This window comes from Phaseolus vulgaris, chromosome 11 (genome assembly GCF_000499845.2).
Source record: "Phaseolus vulgaris cultivar G19833 chromosome 11, P. vulgaris v2.0, whole genome shotgun sequence".
Taxonomy (NCBI): Eukaryota; Viridiplantae; Streptophyta; class Magnoliopsida; order Fabales; family Fabaceae; genus Phaseolus; species Phaseolus vulgaris.
Genome location: NC_023749.2, coordinates 30,179,013 through 30,189,411, shown reverse-complemented (window position 1 = coordinate 30,189,411; position 10,399 = coordinate 30,179,013). Strand labels below are relative to the sequence as shown.

At 40.4% G+C, this 10,399-nt stretch overlaps 1 long non-coding RNA gene across 1 annotated transcript; it reads left to right on the top strand.

Annotated features, from left to right (window-relative positions):
• The first annotated feature begins 9,286 nt into the window (after positions 1-9,286).
• Positions 9,287-9,740, top strand: LOC137808001 (uncharacterized). Its single transcript, XR_011080932.1, has 2 exons — positions 9,287-9,411; positions 9,493-9,740. It is a non-coding gene; the product is annotated as an uncharacterized lncRNA (long non-coding RNA).
• Positions 9,741-10,399: the final 659 nt, after the last annotated feature.

The following is a 10,399-nucleotide window of genomic DNA, read 5'->3' as shown; positions in this document are numbered from 1 at the left end:
GTGGTGGAGGTAGAGGAAGGTTCACCCCCTCCTCCCTCTACTCAACCTGCCTCAGAGCCCACACGCCTTCCTTCTCCCTGCCAACAGTTGCCTCCAACTTCTCAACCGCCATCTCCCCTTCCAGCAGGCCAATCACCTGGTCCATCTGCTCATCCTGCTGTGGGTGCTTCTGCTCAACTTGGGGGTCCTCCACCACCATTGCCAATCTCCACTGCAACTGCTGAATGTGGTGGATCCAGCTCGCGCCCAAGCGCCTCTGGGGCCAGCCATGAGAACTTCAGCAGGGTCATCACCTTGGTTCGACAGCTCATTAGCAACCGGGAGCTCGTCGAATGGAATGGTGATGAGGTGGACATGCACCTGGCCAGGCAGATGGTGCTTTCTTTGGAGTTTTCCACCCAGCACCGCAAGCAAATAGCCCTGGAGAAGAGGGTGAAGGAGCTTGAGCACGACAAGGAGTCACTGCGAAGTGACTTCGAAGCTGCTCAAGGGTCTGTAGAGCTGATGCGGGGCATGGTGGAAAAAGCTAGGAGGGAGTACCTAGCGCAGGTTCAAGAGACCATCAAGACGGAGATCTTGATGGGGCAGACTGTTAACTCTCTGGACTGCGCGGTGGTTGAGCTATGGGCCGAGACCTCCTCCCTACGCCAACTGAACTCTCAACTAGTGGGGGAGCTCGAGTCCACCAAGGAAGCGGCTGCTGCTGGAGAGAAAAAGCTTGAGGAGGTGGTGGGCAAATTGTCTGAAGCCAAGGGCCAACTGGAAGAAGCTGCCTCCTCCCTTGCTGCCCTTACCACTGAGAGAGATGCTGCGGAGGCCTCAAAGCAAAAAATGGAGGCGGAGAAAGCTGATTTGATGAACGTGGGTGCTGATGCCCTTACTGACGGATTCGAGCTGGCACTCGAGCAAATCCGATGCGTTCTCCTAGACCTGGACCTCTCGCAGTTCAACATCTATCACGAAGTGGTAGATGGAAAGCTCACCCCTCCTGCCCCTTAATCTCTTCTCTTCCTTGTAAATTTTAACTTCTGCACAACTTTCCTTAATACTCAAAACTTGTATAAGACTTGGCTGTGAATATATACTCTCCATTCGTATAAGCTTCTTCTCTTGTATTTTTCTTGAGCTTCACCTTTCTTTATGCGCACGACTAACTGTTAGCTAGCTTAGGTTTAGCGCGATCTTAGGCTTTGTTTTTCCCTTTGCGCACGACTAAGTGTTAACCAGCTTAGGCCTAGCGCGATCTGCCTCCTTTGATCTTGGCCTCTACTTTGATCGCGGCTAACAACTTCCTTAGCTTTGTACTTAACGATTCTCGTGCATAGCTTCGTACTGGACGACTGACTAAGCGTAATCTGTCTGCCTCAGCTCGTTGTGTAAGAATTTGTTTGGAAGACCGATCAGTCATCGTTCTTCAAGCAGCGTACCCACCAACAACTAATCAGTCATCGTTCTGCGGGCAGCGAACCCACCAACAACTCGTCAGTCATCGTTCTTCATACTTCGCCTTGCTTCTTTGTCGCTCTAGTGCCAAGCGCATGGAGGACATCGATCGTCAGAGGTGATACCGTTCTTGGCGAAATTTGCTCAACTTCGTGAACCCAGCAATACTGGGCTTGACCCTCCATGTACCGCTTTTGACCTGAGCAGATTGCTTAACCTTATAACAAACTTGGCAAACCGTCAACTCAGGGTAAACTTTGAGCAACTATCAACCCTTCGGCGATGTTGCCTTCCTTCTTTTCATGACCTGACCATTGCTCCCTCATCTGGGGGCAGAGGCGCCTTCCGGATCCTCCTCTACCTCCCTGAGTTTCGGACCAATGATCGGGTCTTACTGGGTCAGCATTGACGTTTCACTTAAAGGGGAAAAGCAGAACACCCCTGACCTTTCAGCTCATCTTTCCTGAACTCACTCTAAGGTGAGAAGGACTTTCTCTGGTGCCTCAACCTGCCTAGGGTGTACATCTCCACCCCCCCTGGATGCACTAAGGACTTTCACACTTGCCTCAATTTGCTTAAGCAAAGAGGTCTTGTAATCTATTCTTGCCTGAACTCACTCGAGGGTGAGAAGGACTTTCTCTGGTGCCTCAACTTGCCCAGGGGTTACATTTCCTCTTCCCCTGGATGCACTGAGGACTTGCAAACTATTCTGGCCTGAACTCACTCGAGGGTGAGAAGGACTTTCTCTGGTGCCTCAACTTGCCCAGGGGTTACATCTCCTCTTCCCCTGGATGCACTGAGGACTTTTAAACTATTCTGGCCTGAACTCACTCGAGGGTGAGAAGGACTTTCTCTGGTGCCTCAACTTGCCCAGGGGTTACATCTCCTCTTCCCCTGGATGCACTGAGGACTTTTAATCTCATCTCGTACCGGGGCTAGCTATTCATACTTGAGGAGGGGGCGTCCCGAAGGAATCCCTTAACCCCTGCTCAAGGACTAGGTGCCCGAATTTTAACTGTTATCTGGTACCGGGGCTAGCTATTCATACTTGAGGAGGAGGCGTCCCGAAGGAATCCCTTAACCCCTACTCAAGGACTAGGCGCCCGGATTTTTACTGTTATCTTGTTCTGAACTCTCGCCTATACTCGCTCTAGGCGAGCAGGACTTCTTAATCTGTTCTCGCCTACGCTCGCTATAGGCGAGAAGGACTTTTTCTCTTTCTCGCCTGCACTCGCTCAAGGGCGAGGAGGACTTCTTCTCTTGCCTCAAAATGCACGAGAGTGCTGAGGGCCTTTTGCACTACTGGTACCTCCGATCGCCAAAAGACGATGAGGTCTCTAAAACTTTTAACTACTGCCACCGATCGCTGTAAAACGACAGGGACTTTAAAAACTCTTACTATTGCCACCGATCGCCGAAAAACGATGGGGATTTTAAAATTCTAACTTTCTCCTCCGATTGCCAGGTGGCAACGAGGGTTTAAAACTTTGTGCTTGTGCCTCCAATCGCCGGATGACGATGAGGACTTAAAAACTTTATGCTCATGCCTGCGATCGCCAGGTGGCGATGAGGACTTAAAAACTTTATGCTCGTGCCTGCGATCGCCAGGTGACGATGAGGACTTTAAAAACTTTATGCTCGTGCCTGCGATCGCCAGGTGGCAATGAGGACTTAAAAACTTTATGCTCATGCCTGCGATCGCCAGGTGGCGATGAGGACTTAAAAACTTTATGCTTTAAAACCTTGTACTGAACGCATGCCATAATCCTTAAACTGTTGCCTTAAATCTCATAAAAGCGATAAGGTCTTTTTTCTGACAACTTAAAACGATAAGCATGCGAACTTAAATAACTCGGAAACTTTGATAAAACTGTTTTAACCTAAACTACTTCTTAACGAGTGCCCCTTGAAAAACTGCTTTAACTGAAATTACTTCTAACTATTACCTTGGCGATCTGGTCTTGTGTCTCGCCGTCTAAAGTTTTCCCCAGCTTAAACGTTTTGCCGTTGATCTTCTTCTCAAGCCACTCCTCGACTGGCTGAGGCCTCTTCTCGTTGGTTAACTCCAAAGGTAGACTTTAGCCCTTCTATCTCCGTCTGTTCAAAGCCTCGAACCACAACGGTGGCGAGCTGCGATCTAGGGTGCCCATGTCCAGATTGTCTCTGAGCCAAGGGTCAGTGCACATGAGTCGTAATGTACCCTTTAGAGGAGTTGTCCTGATGGCTTGACCTTTCACCGACAGGCTTCGTCGTCCAACACTTCTATGACCCTTTTCTGGGCTGACCAACATCTGAGTCTAGCTCACGACTCACCTCTTGTGCCCGTTCACCGATGACCTCCCCCGAACCCTTGGGTCGAGCTGACGGGCTCTCTTGCATGGTACTCATGCCCCTGTCTTACCTGGCACTAGGTAACCATTCACTCACGGGGCGGCTATTCTCGAGTGGTTGCACTGACACCGAGCTAGGCTGACTTTACTGATGTACAACTTAAGGTTTGCCACATTCCGCGCTCAAGGAATGGCCTTAACTGGTCAGCCTTGGCTTCTTCATTCACTGATTGGAGGGCTTCTCCACGATTTGTCGTATGGTCATTTCTTCGCTCCTGGTGCGTGCAGGTCTCATGTTCGTGGTTTCTAGAAGCCCCCCTTGACTTCCTGCGATTTGAGGGCTGGAACTAGGTTGGAAACTGCAACTGGAACTGAAAAACTTGTGTGGTGGGACTGATGTTTTATATCGAGCCCCATGGTGGGTGCCAAATGATCCTGCCGGCAACTCGAACGTGGAGGAATCGCTTTGTAGCACTCTCTGTCCCGTCTACGCGACTGCATTTTCTGCAGAATCACCCTCAGAACCTTCTCTTGGATCTCCAAACGTGACCTGCAAAACACACAGACGGCGCCTCTAGCGGCCGTTTGCACTCCGACGATCAAGTTAGTCCACAGAACCACCAAAGATGAGAAAACTAGTAGTGTGTGTGAAAAACTCTTGCTCTCTATTTTTTCGTATCCCTCAATCTCTCCCTGATTCTCTTTTTATCTCTCTCTCTGCTGCTTCTGGGCATAACAGAATTCTGTTATGCTTTTCTGGCATGTGTCAGAACCCTGTTATGCCTTTCTGAGACAACGTACCTCTCGAATCAGTAGTGAGAGCGTGAGAGTCTGTGCATATCTGCGCGTCTCTGCGCTTGGCTGCGCCTGTCTGTACCCTTAGTGGTACGGAGTGCACTTTTGCCTGGACCGCACCCTTCTCAGATGACGACACGTGGAGGCATGCGACTCACATCTAACCACACACGTGTCACTTACTGGAAGGGCTCTAGCGCTTCTCTTGTGTGCCTAAGTTACGCCCTTGCGGAGTAGCTTGGGATATTTCTTCCATCTGGGTAAATCGCATACTCTCAGGAGAACGGCAGGTGGGGCTGGTCTAGGCACACTCACCAGACGTTGCTCCCTGCGTAAACGGCTTACTCTACACGGTGTCACGCACGTAATGGGTTGTGGGAATCACCAATCACTGACTGGTTTACTAGTTCCCTCAGGCCACTCTCGTGCATGATTTCCTGAGATGTGCTCATGCGAGGCCCATGCGTAACGCTCTCGCTGGGAACCTCAGTCCCAGTTTAACTGCGTGTAACACGGGCCCCCGATGACCATGCACCCGATGACTGATCAGTACTCTATTGCTTCTCGCGTTCTGCCCCTAGGCGTTAGTCTGGGAACTGGTCTGTTGGTGGCCACTTGGTTACTGACCACCGATCACCGTACTGGGTGATCTGTCCCCTGACCTTTCTGCCGCCTGATCTGTCGATGGTCACTTGGTTACTGACCCCCGATCACCGCTCCTGGCGATCGTCTCCTTGATCTCTCTGTCACTTGGTCCACGTGTCACCCTGCGAGTGGTCCACGTGGTCCTCTGCTGCTGACGTCATCGACTACCGATGACCGATCGGATCAATACCCATGCTTTATTATGATGATTATTTTGCTCACTTATATAAATTATCAAAGGAACATAAAGGTGCGCATAGAGTTGAAAGTCAAAGATTCCTATTTGAGCATGTGATATGAAAAAGATGAAGCTAAGAAGCGATATTAGCACTAAAGATTATTGAAGCCTTTTTAAAGTTGATACGAAGAACAAAGTGCAATGGGCAAAACATTTCAAAAAGCAAACAAATGATATGATGCATTGAAGGCTCATATATGAATATTTCAAGGTGAGACCTTGCAATTGACTGTTCATTCTCTAAAAGGTGCTTTTGAAACCTTTGTTGGAGTGTTAAGTGAAGGTTTGTAGAGTTTCTTTAAGTTATTTTTATCCTATTCTTGAAATGGTCCAAAAATACAAGGCATAAACAAAAGTTTATTATACATTTTACAATTTGTACAAACTACGACAATGATTTATTCTATAGATTTTTTAAGTTAGTTGTCTAATCCTAGCAAAGCATATAATGGCTTGAGAAATAAGGATAGTCCTCCATAAGGGTCCCCCATCAAAAAGGATATGTCCCCGGATCTGATTCAGTGAGCCACCTTATTAATGAAAAAGATTATCACAACCCTCCGAGATCGTGGATCCACCCGTAAAAAGTAACAAACAAAATGAGAATGCAAAAGAAGTAAAGAAACACAGTATAAGACCACTGTGGAAAACCAATTTTTGTGGTTTTTTTTTATCATAAGGCAAAATAGAAGAAGAAATATCAATAGTGGAAGAAGAAGTACCTCTTTCAAATGATGATGTAAGCATGTAAAGAGGTTTGGAAGAAGGTGTGGGAATTTTTTTTTTATTTGTTTATTATTTTTGCCAAATTTTGTCTTTCACTCTATTTTTTTAATTGGATTTCATCCTCTCTTTTCTGTTGAGGTGTAAAAACCTCAAAATAAATTCATGGCCTTGAAAAGAGAAAGTGATTTTGTTAGTATGACCCTCATGAAAAGTGTTATGATCATATTTCCAGGGTCTTCCATTGATAATATGTCCTATTTCCATAGGGACAATGTCACACAATGTTTTCTTTATATTTTCCTATGGCAATGGGTACACTTACCTGATTTTGAACTATAATTTCACCCTCTTGGCCTCTCCAATCTATATCGTAAGGTTAGAGATGAGGTAGATTTTTTAAGGCCAATTTATTAACTAGACGAGAGCTACAACAGTTACAACAAGAGCCACTATACATAATAAAAGAACAAGTGTTATCCAAAATTTTACAATATGTGTGGAAAATGTTCTCTCTTTGTGACTGATCTAGCTCTACAGGACAACTTTGTAAATGTCGTTGGACAATTAATAACTCACCTGTACAGGGTTGAAGTTCTTCTTCAGAAATCACAACTTCTTCTCATTATCTGAAGAAGATGAAGTCTCCATAATTCTAGTGTCTTGTTCTTGTAAAACCATGTTTCATTTTTAGGACACTCAAAAGCATAATGCCCTTTTTCAAGACATTTGAAACATTGGACTCGTTTAGTTTTGACTTATTTAGAAGAAGTGACACAATTATTTTTATCTTTTTCTTTATATGGTGCCCTGTCCCTCTCTTTTCTTGTGGTCTTTTCTTGTGGTCTTACTCACTCTGTAGACAAATGATGATATTTTTTATAGTCTTTTACGGGATAGTTAGAAGAAGAAGATTTTCTAAAAGATGTTTTTCTCTTTAATTTTTCCTCTACTTTAACACAAAGTTGAACAAGATCATTAAAATCATTATATGGTAAAAGTTCAACTTTATCCCTTATATCATAATTATGACCACATTGGAAACCACGTATGGTAAGTCTAGGTTTTGCACGAATACCTTCCCTTAGCATGAACAAATCCATTGTTTGCCTATATTATTCTACAAATATATCTCTTCGGCTATGCCTATGGAGTTTTTCATTAACTTCCTATCAGAATATGATCGTACTTATCTTTTTCTACATGTATGCTAAGCTTATTCCAATATCTTCTTTGGGTCTATTTTGCAACCTAAAATCTTTTGTATAGGTTGTCCACCAAGTCATTACTAACTCTTGAAAACTAAGGGTCGATAGGGTGACCCTCCTCTCATGATCAATTTGGTGGCATTCAAATATTTGTTGAACCTTTATATCTGAAGTTAGATAATCATCTATATTTATTTACCCATAAAAAGGAGGAAGATCAATCTTAGGTTCTCTAGGCACATGATAATTCGTATATCTAGGTTGTCTAGGATGTTGTCGGTAGTAGTCTATGTTACTTTGGGAAGGCCTACGATGATGGATACTCCTATGTTAGTGAGACCTTCCCATGCTTACTTCTAGACCTACGAGATTTGTTTTCCTAAAGATGTAAAAATTTCTCTATTTTATCCCTTAACTTAGAAATTTCCTTGGTTTGTTTTTTTAGTGTTTCATGGACATCAATAGGATTTGGAGGATTAAGATTACAATGAATTCTAGAATGATTAGAAGGATCACCCATTGTTGAATTTGAAAAGATGAGAAAAGATTTTAATTCAATTAGAGAGATGAAAATTTTTCAAAAAATATTTTTAATTTTTGTGAAGTTAATAAGGATTCTAAAAAGAGTGTTCTCCAAGTTCACTCCCAAGAAAGTGAGATACTACTTAAGTACCAAGATTTTCCTCTAAGTTATGTTTGGAGATGATTTTATGGCAACGAAAGTTATGATGGGAGATACTACTTAAGTACCAAGACTTTCCTCTAAGTTATGTTTGGAGATGATTTGATGGCAACGAAAGTTGTGAGGAAAAGAAACACTGAATGGAAGGGGAAACCCAAACATTACAATATTAACGAATCAACATTCACATTGGAAGTGAAAGTAAAACAAAAATCAAATATAATTGAAATCTAAGGAAAAAAAATTAATTAACAGTAAAGATTCCATTGTTTGTTTGTATTATAAACTCTGATAATTATAGTATATACACAAGCAAATATACGTATAGTTGCAAGAGCGATAAAATCATAGATAAAAAATTTTAACCTCATTTTGTAAAAATTTATATTTATATATATGGTGTATATCGTTACTTTATAGTTGAATTACTATAAGTTTTACAAGACCATTCAATTAGTTTACAGTGTAGTGTGTAGGGATTTTTTGGGTTTTTACAGTATTAATAACAATATTAATTATAATATTAGTAGTATTAATTATAATAGTAGTAATATTAATAATACTTTAAAAAATATTAGTAATATTAATAATAACATTAATAATATTAAAAACAATATTAATAATAATATTAGTAATATTAATAACTTATTAATTAATATTCATAGTAATAATGCGATTATAAAGGAGGTTTTCAAATAATATGAGAAATATGTGTCTCCATGGTAAACAATAAATTGAGTTTATATTTGAATTACTATAAACTTTATTAAGACCCTTTAATAGGTTTATAGTATAGTGTACAGGAAGTTTTTGGGATGTTATTAATAACCATATTAATTATAATAGTAGTAATATTAATAATATTTAAAAAATATTAATAACACTAAAAAGATATTGATAATAATAATATTACAAATATTAATAACCATATTAATAATATTAATTAATGTTGATAGTAATATTAATAATATTAATTAATATTCATAGTAATAATGCGATTATAAGGAGGCTTGAAATAATATGAGAAATATGTGTCTCTATGGTAAACAATAAATTAAATATAATGGTAATATTGAATCATCAAAGGTTTTAAATGTAATGTTAATACTTGCTTTGTTTGATTGCTATTTTATTTAATAGTAATTTAGAAATGAATAAAAGAAAGAACAAAACATTGACTAAGTAGTAGTATAAATATGTAGTAGAAGGTACAAACTGAAATGAAGAGAGACTAAGAAACCCACAAAGAAAGTAGAAAGCAGAAAGAAAGCAGAAAGCAGAGAGAGATGGGTGTGGTTAATAAGATAGCTTTCAGTGTTGTGATATTTGCTCTAATAGCATGCTATGGTATATTCTCTGAACATATTTTGATATTTGAGTTTATGAAAAGACTCTTAATTGTTATTGAATTTGTGTATGTTTTTGCAGGGAATGGTGTGTTGAGCATCCCAAATACAAGAGATGTGTACAAATATTATGAGAACAACCAAGTTGACGGAAAACAACAGTGTGATACAAACCATGATTGCGGGAATTTTTGCAATCCACCATGCGATACGTCGTTTTGTAATATGGCAACTCACAGATGCGAATGCCCTTGTGATCAGTGATGTGCTACACATTTAATCCATAATTACGTCATTGGGAATTAATAAATTAATACGTTTCATGATAAATTAACTTTTCGATTTCATCACATTACTTCAAATTCATTACCTTTCTATGCCTTAAAACTTAAATATATGCTTGAAATTCCTCACCTTTATATGGCTCAAAACTTAATAATAGACCTTATTAGTGTTGAGACAAAAAAATGTCAAATAAACAAATCGTTATAATTATTATTATTATGGTAATTCTTTTTTTATGTTAATTACTTTGAATTTACTATGTTTAACAATAGATAGAAATTCATACTACATAGAAAGTGATTTTTTTTTCTGATAGTCGTATAGTAAATGTTACACTGGCTCTTTATATCATTTTCACTGGATGAGTTAAAAATGGTGTCAAGACATATTTTCTTACCTAGTAAAAAAATCAACAATAAAAAAGAGTATGGTGTTTTAAACATTTTGTTAGTTGTAGTGATTTTCCTCTCTGCATAATAGTGTAAATGATAACTTCTAACCGTACCTACTCCACTTTAATGAATCATTCAGGAGTCAATAATGTTGGAATATATACTTGGATATGTGTCATCACATAATATTTACATTTATGATCTTTTGGATTTATGTTGGCACTACAATTTAAATAACAATGAAAATATAATTTATATTACAATTCAATAGTAGTGAGATAAACACTTTATGCTATGTGTAATATATTGAAG